This window comes from Polyodon spathula, chromosome 3, assembly GCF_017654505.1.
Source record: "Polyodon spathula isolate WHYD16114869_AA chromosome 3, ASM1765450v1, whole genome shotgun sequence".
Taxonomy (NCBI): domain Eukaryota; kingdom Metazoa; phylum Chordata; class Actinopteri; order Acipenseriformes; family Polyodontidae; genus Polyodon; species Polyodon spathula.
The window spans coordinates 43,896,144-43,917,027 of NC_054536.1; the positions used below are offsets into that span (position 1 = coordinate 43,896,144).

Consider the following 20,884-nt stretch of genomic DNA (forward strand, 5'->3'; position numbering starts at 1 on the left):
ATATATATATATATATATGTGTGTGTGTGTACATAAAAACAGTAAAAAAATAAATAAAAGATTTCTCCTATTAGACATTTAGTGTAAAGCCTGGTCTGAGAAAACAGGTTAGGACCCCAAAACAATAGATATAGTAAAAAAGTGTGGGAACATATGGATGACATTGCCGTAAATACAGTATTAAAGTATGAGGTAAAGGATTGCTTTTGTATGTAAAACATTGGTTTAAATAGTTAATACTACCTTGTTTATTGCACATGTATAATGCCAAAGCTTTTACTGTGTATGTAAAGAGCAAATTATGTACCGTCCTAAAAATATACTTTTTTTCCAAAACAACTTTATGCATCGTTGTGGCAGTGTGCTGTGCCCAGCCCCTGTATGTATTTTGTGTTATATGCTGCTTGTGGTGTGTTAAAGGTGCGGTACAATTACTTAAAAAAAGTTATTGTTGAGAGCAGCTAAACCTTCTATGCATGTCCTGAAAGTTTCATTCACATTCGTTACTTATAAAGTGGAAAAAAAGGCAAATTTGTGGTTAGACCGTTTTCAAAAACCTTTGAGATCTCTACCCGGAAAAGAACGTGCACTGTTGTAAACAAATGCAGTAGATGGAGGAGAGAAGTGAAAGTGATGTTACCTTGTTGGATGTTTTAGCATCAAATCAAACAGATAAGAAATGTTGTTCTTGTGCTTCATTTATATTGGCTTCACAATGTAGAAAAAAAATAAAAAAAATCTTGTTTATAAATGCACTTCTCTTCCGTGGTTTGTTATAGTCTGTTGATAGTAGGGTAGCACATGGCAGGTTTCATTTTTGTGTGGTTTCAGGTTTTTTTATTTGAATGTGTTTTTTGGCAGTATTTTCACACTTGCTTTTAGTGAAAAACTTGTGCCAAACATCCTTATTCAGAAAGTGAATTTATTTTGAAGAATATCGCTTAATCGTTGCATCTATGCATCCCTGCCGTAGCGCGTTACTGGAATTCAGTTATTAATCAAACAAGAGGTTAAATTATCAATTGTATGTTTCGACTACGCCACTCCCAATAAAGGTGAGGGACCTCTAGTTTTATCTCGCACAGGTATTTAACTGGGCAGAACATCAATGACTTATAGGAACAAAACAACAAGGAGGGAGATTACAAAAAAAATAAATGCGTTTATTGTTAAGGTTCACAGTAAATACAAGACATAGACCCTGAAGTACTCTGAAAGTTTTAGTTATTGTTACATTTTTTTATATAACACCGTGTAACAATTTATTTTATTTTTTTTTTGTTCCTGGGTAGTAAGTGTTATTTCCTAATAGCTTATGCCTCAAAAGTATAGAAAATGGCTATTATTCCCCACGAACTTTGCTTTTGTGACCAGGACAGTGATATTTCAAAATATCACTATTTCCAATGGGAAAACGGGCAAATGTGTGTCTTTTCGTTCACATAAAGTCAGAAAAAAACAACATATGAATCCAAATTAACATGTATTTATATTAAAGTAATGCAAAAATGATTATAAAAGATTTAGAAGTGAGTAGTTTTTCGAGATTTACGATTATACTGTAAATTTACGTAAATAAAGTTTTTCGTAAATCTCGAAAAACTACTCACTTCTAAATCTTTTGTAGTCATTTTTGTATTACTTTAGTATAAATACATGTTAATTTGGATTCATATGTTGTTTTTTTCTGACTTTATGTGAACGAAAAGACACAAAACCGCCCGTTTTCTCATTGGACATAGTGATATTTTGAAATATCACTGTCCTGGACACAAAAGCAAAGTTTGTGGGGAATAATAACCATTTTCTATACTTTTGAGGCATAAGCAATTAGGAAATAACACTTACTACCCAGGAACAAAAATTGTGCTACATAGTGTAATCCTTTCATAAATCAACCAGAGAGTGTAGATCAGCCACAATTTAACATGCAAAAGAAGAACAGCAATACCTGTGAACTCATGAAAACACAAGAACCAGAGGTCTCCTTTTTCTGACTAACTGCACAACTTTCCCCAAACAAATCAATATAATAATTCTTAAAGATACAGTAAATAATACTTTATTTTTAACTTGTAGCCTATTCAGTAGTTCGGGACAAACACCAATAACGAAATGTTTTAGTACAACTATTTATTGTAGAGAATGCGGAGTATGCAATTTTACAGAGAATTATGTTGTATATATGCTTTCATTTGGTATCAAACCTAACTTGGTTTGAGGGCTCGCTGCTTGGCCGAATGGACAAGGAGGAGACCTCCATTGATAAAATATAGAAATTGTTTTTAAGAAAGGTGGAGAAGGGGAGGTGGTGGGTTAGGATGAAATCGAAACGCAACTGAGAGGAAAGTGAAGGGGGTATTTATAGTGCTAACAATCTTAATTAGCTAATGTGTAAATTGAATGATTCAATTTGTGATACAAAGATTGGTGCCTAACCCTCTCCCGAAATTTAATAAAAAAATGGCTAACACATTTTTGCAGGACGGATGGGGAAAATAATAATAAATAAATAAAGCTGAAGTTTATGTTAAGATTGCTGATGTAAATAATCCAGCAGCAGAAGATCTTACGCGGCGACGAAATTGAGAGACATCTCGGGAATGCATACGAGAACGTGACATAATGTGATCATTTTATCACATTATTTATTAATAATGTATTTGGGAGGCTGTTGGCTATATAATTGTGTCATTTTATACATATGTTCATCAAACAGTAAGAGATAATTATAATAAAATTATCGGATCATGTCCTTACCCTCTGCACCTCTCAAGTGCTTCAAGGGATTGAATGATTAATTAGTAATTGAATCCCGGCACAACTGTATATATAGAGGGACGAAACACTCACTCGGGGTTGGGTGTTCAGTGTGGAGAGAACGGGAGAGAAAGACAGGAGTAAGCTTTAAAAGAATAATAATTACAATTGCTAGACATGCTGAATTAGAACAGCAGAATAGTTTAGTGTTCGTCCCCTTAGTGTCTGTTTTGTTTTGTCTGTTTGTTGTTTGTCTGTTTTGGCTACAAGCAATGCATTTCATACCACAGTGCTGTCTGAGTGTCTGTATCTTCCAGGTCTGTGATGTCATCCACCAGCCATCTTTGTCACAATCATTAAAATGTGTCTATTTTATAGACCATTCTCAATATATAGTACGTTATACCACAAACAAACCAATACCCACAACACCAGCAAATACCACCATCATTATATGTTAAAATGTGAATTAAACTTTACATTATATTTAAGATGCTAAAATGTTACTATAAGGAAATTGTAGTAACTGTATGTGTCTGTTTTCTTTGTTTAAATGTGTTAATAATCCATTTTAGTGTGTGTGACAGGGCGAGGAGCCCTGTAAATGTATTGTTTATTTATTCTTTAGAACATCACTTCCTCCGCCCTGTGTTATTTTTTATTTGTTTATTTTGATATTATTATGATTTATTTATTGTAATTGACAGAAAAAGCAGTGGCTATTGTTTTTGTATTTATTTATTGTATTTAGATATGACGGCGAAGCGCTGTGTGTTTTTGTTTTATTTTGAAACGTGATCTGGCAGAGGCAAGGTTAGTAAACTCGTCCTCTGCCAGGAGTGATTAAAAACCTTGCGCAGAAGATGACTATCCCCTGAATTAATTAATTGTGTAATTGTTGCTAATCTGGAGATGGCCACCTGTATATATACCCACAGTGGTTCTGGGCAGTGGTCTAGACCCGACCATCTCCAGTGCCCAAGACGGAGCAGTCGCTACATCCTACGCCCAAGAGGGAGGAGCCCGAACGTCCAGTGCCTGAGTGGGAGGAGCCCGAACGTCCAGCGCCTGAGTGGGAGGAACCCGAATGTCCACAGCCCAAGAGGGGGTAGTTGGTGCGTCCGCAGCCCAAGAGGGAGGAGTCAGTGTATCCACAGCCAAATAGGAGGGAGTCGGTATGTCCACAACCCAAGAGGGGGAAGGCCGAACGTCCACAGACCAGGTACCCACCAGCAGAGGGAAAATACCTGCCGGTTCCACCTCCACCACCGTGGGAGGACAGCTTGCCTCTCCCACCTCTGCCAGCAGAAGAAGAATACCTTCTTGCTCCGTCTCCATCGCATTGGGAGGATTGCGTGCCGCTCCCACCTCCACCAGCAGAGGGTGAATACCTGTTGGTTCCACCTCCACCGCCATGGGAGGACTGCTTGTCACTCCCACCTCCACAAGCAGAGGGAGAATACCTGCTGGTTCTGCCTCCACTGCCATGGGAGGACTACTTGCCTATCCCACTTCCACCAGCAGAGGGAGCATGCCTGCTGGTTCCCCCACTGCAGCCAAAAGGGGAGGATCCCCTGCTGCCTTCGTCGGCAGAGTGGGAGGAGCTCCTACCGCCTTCGCTGCAAGAAGGAGAGGAGCCCCTGCCATCTTCGCTGCCAGAAGAGGAGGATCCACCAGAAGGGAAGGAGACCCTGCTGCCTTCGCTGCCAGAAGGGGAGGAGCCCTTGCCACCTTCGCAGACAGAAGGGGAGGAAACCCTGCTGCCTTCGCCTGGAGCAGAGCAGCAGGAGCTGCCTCTGTCTCCACCACCATCACCACCTGGAGCAGAATAGCAGAAGCTGCCTCTGTCTCCACCCCCACCAGAAGTAGAGCAGTAGGAGCTGCCTCTCCCTTCATAATTGGAGGGACCAGGGCAGGATGCTGCCGAACCTCAGCAGCCCCTGCATAGGTTGCTGAGTGGAGCATGGAGGAAAACCGTCGGGTTGCAGTGGCTGTGAAGAGGGCCAACAACACCACCACTGCTAGTCCTGGCTCCCCTCCTGCAGTCACCTCCCGAGGGACCACTGCTGCCCTGTTATGCATCGCCTGGGGATGCCAGTTCGCCATCGCCTGGGGATGCCTGCCTCGCACCGCCCAAGGATGCCTGCCTGGAGTTGCCTGCTGCTCTGCATTGCCTGGGATTGCCTGCTGCTCTGCATCACCTGGGCCTGCCTGTGTCTCCTTTTTACCCCCAAAGGTTGCTCAAGGTCCCGCTTCACCTGGGGTTGCTGAAGGGCTCGCTTTGCCTGGGGTTGCTGAGGGTCCTGCTTCACCTTGGGGTGCTGAAGGTCACGCATCACCAGGGGCTGCCTGTGTTTCCTTTGCCTCTCCTATGGTTGTTTCCTGTCCTGCTTCACCTAGGGTCGCTGATGGCTCTGCTTCGCCTGTGGCTGCTGAGGGCATTATTTCGCCTGGGGTCGCTGAGGGCTCTGCTTCGCCTGGGGTCACTGACGGCTCAGCTTCGCCTGGGGTCGCCGAGGGCTCTGCTTCGCCTGGGGTCACTGCCTGCTCTGCTTCGCCTGGGGTCGCTACCAGTCCTGCCAGGCAGCAGGAAATACGATGGCCGGAGCCCTGCAAAGGGGAGCTACCGGCCATGAAGAAGGGGGGGGGGGTGAGCATTTTTGCTGCCAGACAGTGTGTGGTGGGAGCCCTGGAAGATGGAGCTGCCAGCCTTGAAGAAGTGTGGGGTGAAGGACCTCCCACCATGGCCATCCCCATGGCCACCGTGCTTTCCCTCTTACAGGACTTTCGGACTGAGGGGGGAGGTGGCCATTGGGGCCATGTGTGCGTTTCACAAGGGGTGGGGGGGTAGCATATGTGACAGGGCGTAGAGCCCTGTAAATGTATTGTTTATTTATTTTTAGAACGGGGTCTCGCCCTCTGCCCCTGTGTTATTTTGTATTTGTTTATTATGATTTATTTATTATATTTCAGCGAAATCCGTGGTTATTGTTTTTGTATTTATTTATTGTATTTAGATATGATGGCAAAGCGCTGTGTGTTTTTGTTTTATTTTGAAACGTGATCTGGCAGAGGTGAGGTTAGTAAACTTGTCCTCTGCCAGGAGTGATTAAAAACCTTGTGCAGAAGGTGGACAGCTCCTGAATCAATTAATTGTGTAATTGTTGCTAATAGGGAGAAGGCCACCTGTATATATACCCACAGCTCTGCCCAGCTGGACCTTTAGTGTTTTGTGTTCGTGATTTCTTTTGTTTTCACCTTTTCTTTTGTGCTTTGTGAGCAAGTGTTTTTTTTTTGTTGTTTATTAATAAACGGCACCGCAAGTGCTTTTTCGCTGCAGTTATCTGGTTTGTTTTAGTTCCTGCATCTGGCCTGACGTCACCACTCGTCATCCTGTCACAGTGAGTTGATAATCTTTTTTTTTTTTTTTTTTTTTTTTTTTTTGCAAGATTATTTTGTTATTTTTATTTAACTCTATGAGGTAAATTAAGCAGAGCTTAACAAAGGGTTGGAGATAGTGGAATCACTCACCCCCCAAAAGATGGACTCCCGGCTCCCTGCTGACGCAACGTGAAGAAGAAAAAAGAGAGAACCGCCAATGCATAGGAAAGAAGAAAAGAGAAAACATTTAGATGAAAGAAAACAAACACTTAACGTGACAAAGGGGTTAGTAGACTGTACCCTAATGACTATGTGAAGAACCTCTGCACAGTGGCAAGAAAAAAAAAAACTTTTTTAATTTTATTTCTTAGGGGGAAATCTTTGGTGGATCAAGCAGAAAGGTTGTCCCCACTCCGGACATACTAGCAATGGACTGATATTTCAGATTATGAAGAACGAATATAAGTTTCAACTGCTGATGAAGTCCAGCACCCCATATTTCTAATTAAATGCTGGTTAATGTTGGCTTTTGCAGCTGAAGTAGCTGCCCCTGTTCTAAATGAATGAGGAGTGTAGAATTGCAAAGGAAGACCTGCTCTGGACACCACGGTGGAAAGGTGTGTTGAAAACCAATGCCTTGATACAAAGGACCGGCTTGAATTGATAAACAAAGGGTAGGAGGATGAAATGGCCTTGCGTTCTGCAATGTACTTCAACATGGAAGTGAAGGGACACAGAGGAGAGTTGATCTTAGAAAGCTGAATACATTGTCCTTGCCGCAGGTGATCTGTTTTTGAAATGCGAAGAAATAAGATGAAATGAGAATCTGGGAAGAGCTTGAGGTCACTGCACCGGAGTAAAGCTGACAACAGAAGGAACTGTATATTCAGAACATCACAAAACCCGAAAAATGCAGATAGACATATGACTTCCATAGTTAAATCATCAAATGGAGAAAAACAGCCATGGCGCAGAATTGAAATCAAGTTACTGAGAGAAGGAGCCGGAGAGCACTTAGAAATTCCTTGTAAAAGGAGACGAACCGCTGGAATTGAAAATAGAGTTGGGGAATTGATGGACATCAAATGAAATTGATGCTGAATTCCTGACAAATATAGTCTGATTGTAGCTGCTGCCAGATGTAGAGAGTCCTTTGCATGCACTATGAACGCCATGATCCAGTCCTGGTTGAATGGAGTAGGATTAATCCTGCTTTGTAAACAAAAAGTTACATAACATGCCCAACCTGCTCATACGGAAAGAACACATATTTACAATATATTAGAAATATAATCATTGTATACTGGTTTTTATGTTACCTATATGCAGCACATATATTTATGTGCATATATTCCTAATGTAAAAAAAAAAGTAAACTGTGAACATACATGTTTAAAAATGATTTGTATGCCATAAATATATTCTACACATTTATTTACAAAAATGTGACTTATTGCACTTAGTCCAAATAAAAACAATGAAAATAAGAAAATTACAATATTTTTGATGTTTATTAAGAAAATAAAAGTATCAGTATTTTTATCACACACCACATTTTCATAACTCGTATAAAATCACATCTGCTAATCTAAAATGCATATATCAAATACATATAGGTTACATAAGATACAAGATACCTTAGTTACACAAGGCACAATTAAAGCTACCTTAACACCAACACAATTTAGTGTTAACATTTTACTAAAGATTAATCCTCAATAACTATGAGATTTTCTATCAGTTGCTCCAATCCTTTGGGGCATATTTTCAACCTGTTTACTCTAGTCTTTAACTCCAATTACAAATGTCTGCTAATGTATCTAAACTAAAACCACCTAATATAATTTTGTTTAAATACGTTATTTGGTTTATTCTTTAATTTGTCAATTTTTAGACATGTTTACAGAGCAAGTACTTTTTCAAACCTGACTTTTTGTAACTCACATTTTCATCTACACAAAAGAAGCCCTGCTACTTTCACCACAGACTGCATTCCCCACTGCAATTGTTACATAACAGTAATCCTTTAGAATAAAAAATACTGCACATAATTTACTGCAACACATTTGCAAAAAAAGAACATTCTATACCCCAACAAAAATAGTAACCCTGTCAGGTGTGGCAGAAATACCTGGGTTATGCATTGTGAAGAGTTACTGTATTTTGGATTGTTACTGTTTCATTCATCTAGATGACAAAGATGGAAATAAGACTCCCACTGCACAGCAGTTGGAGCCATTTTGTGTTTTGAGCTGCAGACTCTAGTTTTTTCTGCTTCTTCAGTACAGTTTATACAAGGACCTGCAGTTAATAAAACCTAAAATGGACTAAACAGGTATGCATTAGGGGTCTTGTTTCCACCTCTGATCAGATGCATAATTATATTTTTATTATATCTCCAGTTTGAACATATTTTCATGAAATGACACAAATTGAAACTAGCAGAAACCTATCTGCACAGTTCAAAACAGTTTGGCTGTTTGCAAACAAAAGCAACAGTTTGGCCAGGTATATGTACAAAAATACATTTCTGCTGTATAACACAACTGTCCACTGCAACAAGATGGGCCAACTCAGGAGAAACTGGGAAAATGTGACTTAAGGATATGTTTAATTCATTATCAGAACATATTTTAAAATTCCTGTTCTGAAAGAACCTTCCTAATGCATAGCATTTTCTGCCACAGCCAAGATCCAAGATTACAAATGTTTCTATTGAGAAAAAAGAAGAGTCTTTCAATAGAACAGTATAGATGTTTCTCTGTTTCTTTCTGTATAGTTTCGTGTGAACAATTTCTTTTCCAATAACAATTCTGTCATAATAAGTTGCAATTATTGTTGGATCCACTTCATTAACAAAGCTGTGCAGTGCAAGATAATGCTCCCTTTTAAGAACTCTCTGACAAGATCGTCCCAAAGCAGCTCCACCTTCAATTTCCTCAGCAAACTTAATCTTTCTGTTTGTGCCTATGAAGTAGTTGAGTAACTCCCCTTTAGGTGTCCCAGCCATTTTAGTAGCATGCAAAGGCAAAGCCTTTTCAATCAGAAATTTCTTACAAATTTGCAAAGGCACTCCCTGTGTTCCTTTAATCATATTGAGTAAACAGCCATTGTAGGATTCATATAAAAAAGCTGAACGTGCCTGTGGCAGGCTGGCGAGTGGAAAGAGGCCCAGAGACAGACTGCAGTTCAAAAAATCCTAATTTTATTATAAAAAAAAAACAAAAAAAAAACACAAAAATAAAGTGCACAAGGGCAAAACAAAGATCTTTAGACACAAATAAAGCAAAAACAAAACTTACAAAAAAAAATAAGGTTTCCAGGCTGGGCAATGCCTTCACTGGACCACAAGGACCACAAGGACCACAAGGACCACAAGGACCACCCTGCTTCCTCAACTCCCTCCCCCCAAATGAGAACCAGAGGCCTCCTTTTATGTCAGGTGGCTGGGCGCTGATTGATCATTAATTTAACTAATCATCTAATCAACCCCAGCCACCTGAACACAATGAACCCAGGCAGGTAGGGGAATTTAACCCCATCCCTGCCAATTTCTAAAGGGCAGAGCTGTGCTCTGCCACAGTGCCCATAATGGACCCCAGTTTTTGACACTTTTCACCAGATGTAACAGTAAATGTACATTGTAACGGCGGGAGTAACTATGACTCTCTTAAGGGTGGCACCGCCGGTGCTGGCTCCCTCGGGCAAGGAGCAGAGAGCGTAGCGGCCTTTACCTCCCAGCGGTCCCGCCGGTAACGCCTCCCTTCTGGGGAGGCAGCCAAACAAGGTCAAACACCCTCGGCACACTGGTCCGACAAGCACTTGGGTGCCTAGATCGGATGCCGCTGGGGAGCAGATGATAAGTACCAACGGCCTGGGCTGGCGACCCAGGTCAGATGTATCCCTGACGTAGTAGGATGATCAGCGATGACATCCATGCCGGATGGCACGGAGCGCGGTTTACCAATGTGCCATGCAGAGGGGCGGGGATCGGCCCACCTGCATTATTACCAGACACCATGGGTTCTCTCCGGACCGAGCGGATACCATTACCAACAGGTCCACCTATGGCCATATGTACCGAGTCTACATCCCCACAGACCACCCATCCCAATCTCCACTCCGCTGGGACGGATCTGCGGGCTCGTTGGAAGGAGGGGTTGGATGATGACGACTCTGTGGCTCACTTTCCTCTGCCCGAGTCCCTGCCCCTCGCCAGCTTGCACTTGGGGGTGCCATTGGTGTTGCGGAGGGTGGAGAGGATCCTGTGGAAGAGATGGAGGTCAGCCAATTGGTAGTAGAGCCGAAAAGCACCTTCGAGGCCATGGAAACGGAAGACCAAGACGCAGAGCCCTCCGTAATCTCACCCGCAGAGGATTCGTCCGATGACGATGGGGGAGAAGATAGTACCGGTGCAATTAGAATCGAGCTGCCTGATCCTGACATTTCCTGTGGCTTGTGCGGATTACACCTGGGCAAGGTGTCCCAGGCTGTTAAGCACTACAGGTTTAGGCACAACCCTGTCTGCCTGATATTCGGCTGCCGAAAGTGTGGGAGGACAAGCGACAATAGCCACTCCATCTCCTGTCACGCATCGAAATGCAAGGGCCAGCGTGAGAATAGTCGCAGAACATCGCTACCGTGGGCCTGCGAAGAGTGTCAGCTTCGCTTCGCGACTAAGATCGGCTTGTCCCAACACAAACGGCACAGGCACGTCACGCTCAGGAATTTGGAAAGGATCATGGCGACGCAGGCGGTGAGCACCGGCGCAAAGGTCCGTCCTAACGTCTGGTCTACAGAAGAGATTGAAGTGCTAAGTAGGCTTGAATCCAAGTATGCCGGGCAGGGAAGGATTAACTTGCTGATAACAAGAGAGCTGGCCTCCAAATCGGCGAAGCAGGTGAGGAGCAAAAGGAGGTATATTTGGCTGATAGCCGAACGCAACTACCATACAGAGATCAACCCAGCTGATCTTGAAGCCATCTCAGAACCCCCCCGTCCAAGATTCGGAGTAAAAGAAAAGCTGAGAGGCCTGGCTCTGAAACGAATTGAAGACGCCAGGGGGGAACTGGAGGCCAACATGGCGGTGATTGCGGCCTGGCTGAGGGACTCAGATCAGGTCACTGCCCTGGTCGAATCTTCTGCGTCAAGTCTGATTCAAATGCTGGATTCAGGTGGAACAGCAACTCGCAGGGCAACTCGTAGGGCGGCCCCTCCTCGGACAGGAAGGGTTAACAGGAATCTGATGCGGCCGGTCCTGAGATCTTGGATGCGGACAAGGGTGCGGAGAAGAGGTAGATATGCCTTACATCAGCTGATGTTTGTCAAGGACACCTCAAGACTCTCAGCGCTTATCCTAGATGGAACCGAAAGTCAACGCTGTAGTATCCCACTTGAAGAGGTTCACAGGGTGTTCAAGGACAGGTGGGAGAACGGAGTGGCTTTCGGAGGGCTTGGCCAATTCAGGATTACAGCCGACGAAGTAAGACTAAACCTTAGCCGGGCCAAAAACTTAGCTGCTGAGGGCCCAGACAGGATCAATAAGCAGAAGATTATTGACCTGGACCCAAGCGGCGAGAGGTTAGCGCAGGTCTTCAACACATGGCTGTGCACGGGAGTCATCCCTAAGGTCTTTAAAAAAGGTTGTACGGTACTAATCCCAAAAACCATGGACCGAGAGGGTCTATTGAACATCAGCAACTGGAGACCGATTACGATAGGGTCCATGGTTTTGAGGCTCTTTTCCAGGATATTGACGATGAGGCTGGCGCGGGCCTGCCCACTCAATCCTAGACAGAGGGGATTCATATCATCCCCTGGGTGCTCGGAAAACCTTAGGGTTCTGCAAGACCTTTTCCGGCACTGCAAAAAAGAGCGCAACCCCCTTGCAGTGGTATTTGTCGACTTTGCTAAGGCCTTTGACTCCGTCTCTTACGAGCATATCCTGTGTGCTCTCAGACAGAGAAATGTGGGCAACCATGTGGCTGGAATTATCCAGAATTCCTATGAGGATTGCATAACCTCGGTCAGTGTAGGAGGTCAGGAGTCACCTCCCATTGACATGAAGGTAGGGGTTAAGCAGGGCGATCCCATGTCGCCCCTGCTCTTTAATCTAGCGCTGGATCCCCTAATCCAAACGCTGGAATCTATTGGACGTGGATACAAGGTGGGGACATTCCAACTGTCCACCCTCGCTTTTGCGGATGATCTGGTGATGGTGAGCGGCTCGTGGGAAGGCATGGCAGACAATATCAGGATCCTGGAGTCCTTCCGCAAGCTTATCAGGCTTGCGGTGCAAGCTCAAAAGTGTTATGGCTGCATGAATAAACTGACCAAGGACTCATTTACCATTAACGACTGCCAAAATTGGAGCATTGGTGGGTTTGAGCTCCAAATGCTGGGTGACGGTATGTTAGTCAAGTACTTGGGTGTCAAGGTCAATCCCTGGATAGGGATCACGAAGCCTACGCTGAGCAAGCAGCTCCAGAACTGGATTGGAAAGATAGGAAGGGCCCCCCTAAAACCCACACAGAAGGTTACTATCTTGAACAGCTATGCCTCGCCGCGTCTCATCTATCTGGCAGACCACTGCGACTGCAAGGAGGGAGCCTTGAAAGCGGCGGACGGCCTTATCAGGAAAGCAGTGAAGACCTGGTTGCACCTTCCTGCCTACACCTGTAATGGCTTGCTTTACTCTGGCCTAAAAGACGGTGGTTTGGGCCTAATCAAGTTGGCGAGTCTAGTGCCGTCCATCCAGGCAAGACGGCTGCACCGCATAGTCAATTCATCCGATGAAGTGACTAGCAAGGTGGTGTGGGAGATGGGTGCCGAAAGCGAGTTTCAGAGGCTGTGGGTTAAAGTGGGCGGTGACATCGAAAGGATGCCGAGACTCGCCCCGCCGCACACGGAGCGAGAGGAAGCACCCCCCGAGCCAACGACCATCCCCGTCGGTAGATGCCCAGTTCCGTGTAACTGGCGGCAGGAAGAATTCCTGGCATGGACCAGACTGCCTGTCCAAGGTGCCGGGATACGCCAGTTTGGGAAGGGCAAGGTCAGCGATGCTTGGGTCAGAGATGGTAGGGGGTTCCGGCAACGCCACTACATCACTGCATTGCAACTGAGGGCCAATGTATACCCGACCGGAGAGTGCCTCAGCCGAGGTAGGGCCAAGGACCTTGTGACTTGCAGAATGTGCCGCGCTAGGCTGGAATCCTGTTCACACATCTTGGGACAATGTCCGGGCGTCCAGGGGGCCAGAATTGTCCGTCACAACAAGATCTGTGATCTGCTGGCCCTCGAAGCCGAAAGGGCTGGGTGGAGTGTACACAAGGAACCTCACCTTAGGGATGAGAATGGGGATCTCTCGATACCCGACCTCGTGTTCTCCAACGGAAGGAAAGCCCTGGTGATCGATGTGACCGTCAGGTTTGAGTATGCCGACGACACCCTGGAAAGGGCCGAGGCTGAAAAGGCCGGTTGCTACAGCCATCTGAAGCCGCAGATCATGGAGTTGATGGGTGCGGGCCAGGTGCAATTCTTTGGATTCCCGATGGGAGCCAGAGGAAAGTGGCCGGCCTCCAACTACAAGATCCTGAAGGAGCTCGGCATAGGTTCGGCCTGGAGAGTCACCTTTGCCAAACTGATCAGCAGCAGAACTCTACTATATTCCCTGGATATCTTAGCCAAGTTCGGCAGAGCTGACCAAGTTTATCTCAATACCGTCTGAGCGGAAAAGGTCAAAACTCCTACCTTCGACACAGTAGGAACAAGGAGGGGCAGCGTGCCAGCCAGGACAGGTCAGGGAGGCTGCGCCCTGGCATGTGGGCTGTTTAGGATGTAGCGTCCCACGGCCCAGACTGGTTGGAGTGTGGTAAGGTTCCGATGGAAGCAGCCAGAACGACTCCCAATCTGGCTAGAGAGCCCCCTATACTTGTTCCCTCTAGAGGGCTATCGAATGAAGGTGAGGGAACATCATATACCGTGCTGGTTTAACACCTTCCAGCTAGACGTCCCTTAGTTCCTGGTTCGCTCCTTTGGGGCTGTCGAAAATGACGAGCGGACCTGGGGTGCCGGACCTCATACCACTTCCGGATTGACGGCCCTAGTTCCTCGCGCCGCTCCTGGGGTCGTTGAAACTGACAAGCGGTGCCATGCGCGGCATCTCTGCCGAACTGTCCTGCCGGCGTTAACATCCACCTGGCTAGAAACCCCTCGGTCTCGTCCCGTTCTAGAGGGGCCTCGAAAGACAGTGAGCGGGACGATAGGGAGGAAAAGGTTCCGTATAAGCTGCCGGACTTCTACCCTTACCGGCTAGACGACCCGCTGCAGTTGCACTCCCTGGTGGGCAATCGAAAGAAGGTGGGAGTGTAACATGGAGGACAAGGTTCTTGAGGGATTAGGTTCCTTCGTGGGCGACCTGACCTGACCGCGTGGCCAGCTCCCAGGTAACTCACTGGGCGGGGTGGAGGGTCTGCGGGCGCGGTCACCCGTGTCGATGCGGTTCGGTCTGACGCGTGTTGCGGCCCCCTTGGCAGCGGGGTCCTCGCGCCGCCTAGACTCGCTCCGCTTCGGCCGGATCTCGTGGCTGCGGGCGCGATCCCCACCTCGTCCACGAGCCGCGATTGAGTCTTCGATCAATCTTCCACCCTGTTGGGGCGGAGCGGTGGGGCGCGCCGCTTCGCCACAAACTGGCAGTGCGTGGGCTGCGTGCCGCCCTGAGCCCCCTCTCTGGTCCGGCGGGGACCCATGGCTAGATTTCGTCCCTCCTCGATCGGCTAGATTGACCCCTGTCCTGTACCCCCATGGGGCCAATCGAAAGAAGGTGAGGGTGCAACATCTACCGTGCCGGTTTCAAGATCTTCCGGCTAGATGGCCCTCAGTTCCTGGTGCTGCTGCCGTGGGCCGTCGAAAATGACTAGAGGACCTGGGTATGCCGGACCCATACCGTACCGGCTAGGCCTCCTTTCAGTTCCTCGCACCGCCCCCGGGGATGGTCGAAAACGTCGAGCGGTGCCATGCGCGGCAACAACACCTGCCGTTTACCCTAGTCCAGGTACCCAACGCCCTCGGGCGGAAGGTCTAACGCCTCGGTGGCCTCCCGCGCCTGCGCGGGGGGCCGGAGTAAGCGGCCGCCCACGTCGCCCTCCGCGGAGGATCCTCCGCGGACCCTCCCCTCTGAGCGCCTGGTCTATACAAACAAAATCATCGATCACGACTGACAAACCGTTGCCTCGATGTCCGTCTGCAAGCCGGTTCGTAATTCCGGAATGGGACCGGCTCGTCACGGACGCATGCCTCTGGCAGTGGACCGGCGTAGGTTCGGTGCATTCTCTGGGACGGGTTCTCCCGACCCGGAGCGTGGGCGGGGGTCTATCAGCAATCGCCTTGGCCAGGTTGCCGATCCCCATTGGCCTGCTCGTCGGTTCCTCGTGTCAAGCTGCAGTTTGCGTGTAGTCCCGTCCTTTATGGACAACCTGCCTCTGAATGCTGGACCTGCATAGGTTGGGTGCGTTCTCCTGGCCGGATGGCTCCCGACCAGGAGCGTAGGCGGGGATCTCGTAATCTTCAAAAGTATTGTTGCAAATCTCCAAGGTCTACTCGTTGGTTCCACAGTCACATGCAGATGGGTCTTTTAGACGACACCGTGGATGGGCCACTCAACCCAGAAATGACCCCGGGCCCTGGGAGCTGCTGCCGAGGTCATGGAGCCCTGTTTCGGCTTGCTGAGCCCTCCAAGGGTTGGTGGAAGCGACCGACCCGAGGTGGGAACTGCTGCCGAGGTCCTGGAGCCCTGACACGGTTGTGGAAGGTAGCTCCGTGTCCTGGGAGCTGCTGCCGAGGTCCTGGAGCTAAGTCCTGGCTGTGGAAGTGACCCCGGGGCTGCTGGTAGCTGCTGCCGAGGTCATGGAGCCCTGACACGGCTGTGGAAGGTAGCCCCGAGCCCTGGCAGCTGCTGCCGAGGTCCTGGAGCCCTGACACGGCCGTGGAAGGTAGCCCCTGGCCGTGGTAGCTGCTGCCGGGCTCCTGGAGCCCTGCCCCGGCTTGCTGAGGGCAGCACCGGGGCGGTGGAAGGAAGCCCGGGGCGGTGGAAGCTGCTGCGGGGGTCCTGGAGCCCTGCCCCGGCTTGCTGAGGCCAGCCCCGGGGCGGTGGAAGGGACCCCGGGGCGGTGGAAGCTGCTGCGGGGGTCCTGGAGCCCTCCCCGGGCGTCCAAACCCCGGTTCCCCCCGCCTACATGACCATGGGTACGGCCGCTACATGACCAGAGCTACGGTGGCCACGGGGCCCAAGGCACGGGTGTCTGGCCGTTGATCCCTCCCGCCTGAGCCGCGACTCTGGTCATGTAAGCTTTACCTTCTCCGTCTGGAGGTCCGTGCACATGGTCATGTAGATTTGAGAAATTTCCTATCTTTAACATGACTTGACCATAGTCAGGAGTTTTTTGCCTCCGCCAGAAACTAAGTTTTTCAAAAAGCATGGTCATGTTTCCTATCTTTTACATTGGATGACCATAGCCACTGAGGCTCCGTTTATGGAATTTTGTCTAGGGTGCGATCCGAAAGCTCCTGCCAGGCGGCGGTGTAGGTTTCCCGGCAAGAACCGGCACCTCGTCCCCTTCGGCATCCGACCCCCCACGGACAACGGGGAGGTTAGCGAAGATTTTGGCCAACACGGTTTTTTGATCAAAACGAAACGACTAAGTCAGGACGGAAGTCGCTTATGGACGTGTGGCCGAGGCTCAGGCCAGCTTGGGAGCTTCGTAGGCGGGGTGGAGGTGGCTGATCACTACCTTTCACCGGTTCTAGGTTCTTTTTTTCACTTCGTAGCGGGGGGTGCACTGAAGGAAGCCGGGTTTGGGGCGCTCGTCGTCGGCGTCTAGGTTCTGGCCTCCCCCCCCCCCCGGGAGTCTCGCAGGATCCGCGGTTAGCCCCGGGCTTGCTCGGGCTGCGCTTCTCCACCCAGGGAAGGGTCCAGGCAGGCTGCTGGACCCCGCGGTTAGGTGCTGTTGCTCGCGGCAAGGGTGGGCATTGCTCCCCCGCACGCGGGTGACGTTATCCCTGGCTACCCCCCTGGCTAGCAAGGGCAGAGGTTCTCGTCCCAGGGAAGGGTCCAGGCAGGCTGCTGGACACGCGGTTGCTCGCGGAAAGGGTGGGCATTGGTCCAGAGCCCCCGGTTGACTTCCTGGAGCCCCGGTTACCTTCACACTTGCTCGGGCTGCGGTTCTTTGCTCAGGCAAGGACCCAGGCCGGCGGGTGACGCCCGGTTAGTCGCGGTTAGTCGCGGTTGCTCGCGGCAAGGGTGGGTATTGGTCCAGAGCCCCTGTTTGACTTCCAGGAGCCCCGGTTACCTCCACACTTGCTCGGACTGCGGTTCTTTGCTCAGGCAAGCACCCAGGCCGGCGGCTGATGCCCGGTTAGTTGCGGTTGCTCGCGGCAAGGGTGGGTATTGGTCCAGAGCCCCCGGTTGACTTCCAGGAGCCCCGGTTACCTCCACACTTGCTCAGGCTGCGGTTCTTTGATCGCGCAAGGACCCAGGCTGGCGGCTGACTCCCAGTTAGTCACGGTTGCTCGCCCCGGATATGCGCTCTGGACCGACGCTCCCTGGACCGACGCACCCTGGACTGACGTGTCCCGGACCGACGCGCCCGGACTTACACGCTTGACCACCGTGCCCGAGCCCCCACCCGCCTTGGCGAGCAGGCTCTGTCGCGTTCCTCCGTCCACACCCTCTGTCGGCTCTCGGGCAGGCGAGGACCGAGTGGCGGAACGTGCACTCTGGCCTCCTTCATCTGCTCTTTATCCACCCATTCCCACCCACCCCCGGTCCTGTCACCTCCTAAGGCTCTCCCCTCGGCGGGAGTTGCCTGGGTGTGGCGTCGATTCGGGAAGAGGGAGGGTTAGTGAGGCCTAGGGCTTGGCGTTGCAGCCCGCGAGGACGCGCAGCTCCCTGGTTGATCCTGCCAGTAGCATATGCTTGTCTCAAAGATTAAGCCATGCATGTCTAAGTACAAACGGGTTTGTACAGTGAAACTGCGAAAGGCTCATTAAATCAGTTATGGTTCCTTTGATCACTCCAACCGTTACTTGGATAACTGTGGTAATCCTAGAGCTAATACATGCTGACGAGTGATGAACCTTCCCCCGCTGCTACCCCCCCCCCCCTCACCATCCCTCTCCTGGGGACGAGGAGGAAGGGAGGGGACCTTGGGGCCGGCGATGCGTGCATTTATCAGACCGAAAAAAAACCCTATCCGCAGGGGCGCCTTGCCTCCTGGATGCCTTTTGGTGACTCTGGATAACCTCGGGCCGATCGCACGTCCACCCCCGTGACGGTGACGACTCATTTGAATGTTTGCCCTATCAACTTTCGACGGTTGTTTCTGCGCCTACCGTGGTGACAACGGGTAATGGGGAATCAGGGTTCGATTCCGGAGAGGGAGCCTGAGAAACGGCTACCACATCCAAGGAAAGCAGCAGGCGCGCAAATTACCCACTCCTGACCCAGGGAGGTAGTGACGAAAAATAAGAATGAGCACACTTTAAATCCTTGTCACGAGGATCCATTGGCGGGCAAGTCTGGTGTCAGCAGCCGCGGTAATTCCAGCTCCAATAGCGAATATTAAAGTTGCTGCAGTTAAAAAGCTCGTAGTTGGATCTCGGGGCGGTGGCGGCCGGTCCGCCGCGAGGCGTCGCACTTGACCGCTTCTGCCGCCCCTTGCCTCTCGGCGCCCCCCAGATGCTCTTCGCTGAGTGTCCCGCGGGGCTTGAAGCGTTTACTTTGAAAAAATTTGAGTGCTCAAAGCAGGCGGTCGCCCGTAAGCTTCAGCTAGGAATAATGGAACAGGACCCCGCGTTCTGTTTTTTGGGGGTTTTCCCGAACCGGGGCCATGATTAAGAGGGACGGCCGGGGGCATCCGTACTGCGCCGCTAGAGGTGAAATTCTTGGACCGGCGCAAGACGAGCGAAAGCGAAAGCCTTTGCCAAGAATGTTTTCATTAATCAAGAATGAAAGTCGGAGGTTCGAAGACGATCAGATACCGTCGTAGTTCCGACCCTAAACGATGCCAACTGGCGATCCGGCTGTGTTATTCACAATGACCCACCGGGCAGCCTCCGGGAAACCAAAGTGTCTGGGTTCCAGGGGGAGTATTGTTGCAAAGCTGAAACTTAAAGGAATTGACGGAAGGGCACCACCAGGAGTGGAGCCTGCGGCTTAATTTGACTCAACGCGGGGAAGCCCACCCGGCCCGGACGCGGAAAGGATTGACAGATTGATAGCTCTTTCTCGATCCCGCGGGTGGTGGTGCATGGCCGTTCTTAGTTGGTGGAGCGATTTGTCTGGTTAATTCCGATAACGAACGAGACTCCGGCCTGCTAAATAGTTATGCGACCCTGCGGCCCGTGCCAACTTCTTAGAGGGAGCGGTGGGTCAGCCACACGAGGTGGAGCCATAACAGGTCTGTGATGCCCTTAGATGTCCGGGGCTGCACGCGCGCTACACCCTCAGCGTGTGTCTACACTTCGCCGACAGGCGCAGGTAACCCGCTGAACACCGCGCGTGCTAGGGATCGGGGATTGAAATTCTTTTGAACGAGGAATTGAGGTCACCAGCTTGCGTTGATTAAGTCCCTGCCCTTTGTAAACATCGCCCGTCGCTAGTACTGATCGGATGGTTTATTGAGGTTCTCGGATCGGTCCCGCGGGGAGGCGGGGGCCGCTCGCCCTCGGTGGAGGGGCGGGCGCCTCGCCCTCGACCCCCCCGGCGGAGCGCCTGAGAAGACGATCGAACTTGACTATCTAGAGGAAGTAAAAGTTGTAACAAGGTTTCCTTAGGTGAACCTGCGGAAGGATCATTCACAGAGGACCGCGGCCTCAGCGCGGCACATCCTCCCTCAACCGACGGCGTCCTACCGCGAGGGCGACGCGGTCTTGAGCGGAGCCAGTTAGTTCTGGGGAAGTGCCCCGGCGCAGCCCCATAAAACGCCCGGCCCCGCCAAGCCCATCCCCTCGGCGTCCGCGGCGCCCCCGCAAACCGCACCGCGCACTCCCCGTGCGCGTCCCTCCCTGGTCCAGGTACCCGTCGCCTTCGGGCGGAAGGTCAAACGCCTTGGTGTGGCTTCCCCCTCTGAGCGCCTGGCCGACACTCGTCCAAAGTTTTCGGCTGAAAGAGAGTGAACCGTGCGCGTGGGCGCGGATGTAAAGATTACTCTCGGCAGTGGATCACTTGGCTCGTGCATCGATGAAGAACGCAGCTAGCTGCGATAATTAATGTGACATGCAGGGGCACACTGATCATCGACACTTCAAACGCACCTTGCGGCCCCGGGTTTGCTCCCAGGGCCACGCCTGTCTGAGGGTCATTTTTCCTATCGATCGCCCGTCCCGCCCCACCCCGGGGTGAGGTCGGGCGCGGCTGGGGGGTGGCATCGCAGGGGACTCCGCTCCCCTTCGTCCCCCTAAAAGCAGACCCGGAGTAGAAACCCCGCTGCACGTTTGGGGGGGAGCTCGGCGCGGCGAGGCAGGAGTCCGCGGGTGCGGCCCCCCATCCTCGCCCGAGGCATCCCGGCCCTGGGGCAGCGAACGGGTGCTCTGCGCAGCCGTTGTCAGAGACGCGAGGCTCGGAAGCCCGTGGAGCAGCCCCGGGCCGGCGCGCGCCATTCCCCCGATCGCTTCCTTTTGCGGATCTCCGAAACTAGAGGCAGCCCGTCTCCTGTCCCCGCCCCGCACAGCCGGCGGGGGATGGACG

General features: G+C 50.3%; 1 non-coding gene across 1 annotated transcript; it reads left to right on the forward strand.

Moving 5' to 3' along the window:
- Positions 1 to 20,342: 20,342 nt before the first annotated feature.
- LOC121313716 lies at positions 20,343 to 20,498 on the forward strand. The gene has a single exon (XR_005950026.1). It is a non-coding gene; the product is annotated as a 5.8S ribosomal RNA (ribosomal RNA).
- Positions 20,499 to 20,884: the final 386 nt, after the last annotated feature.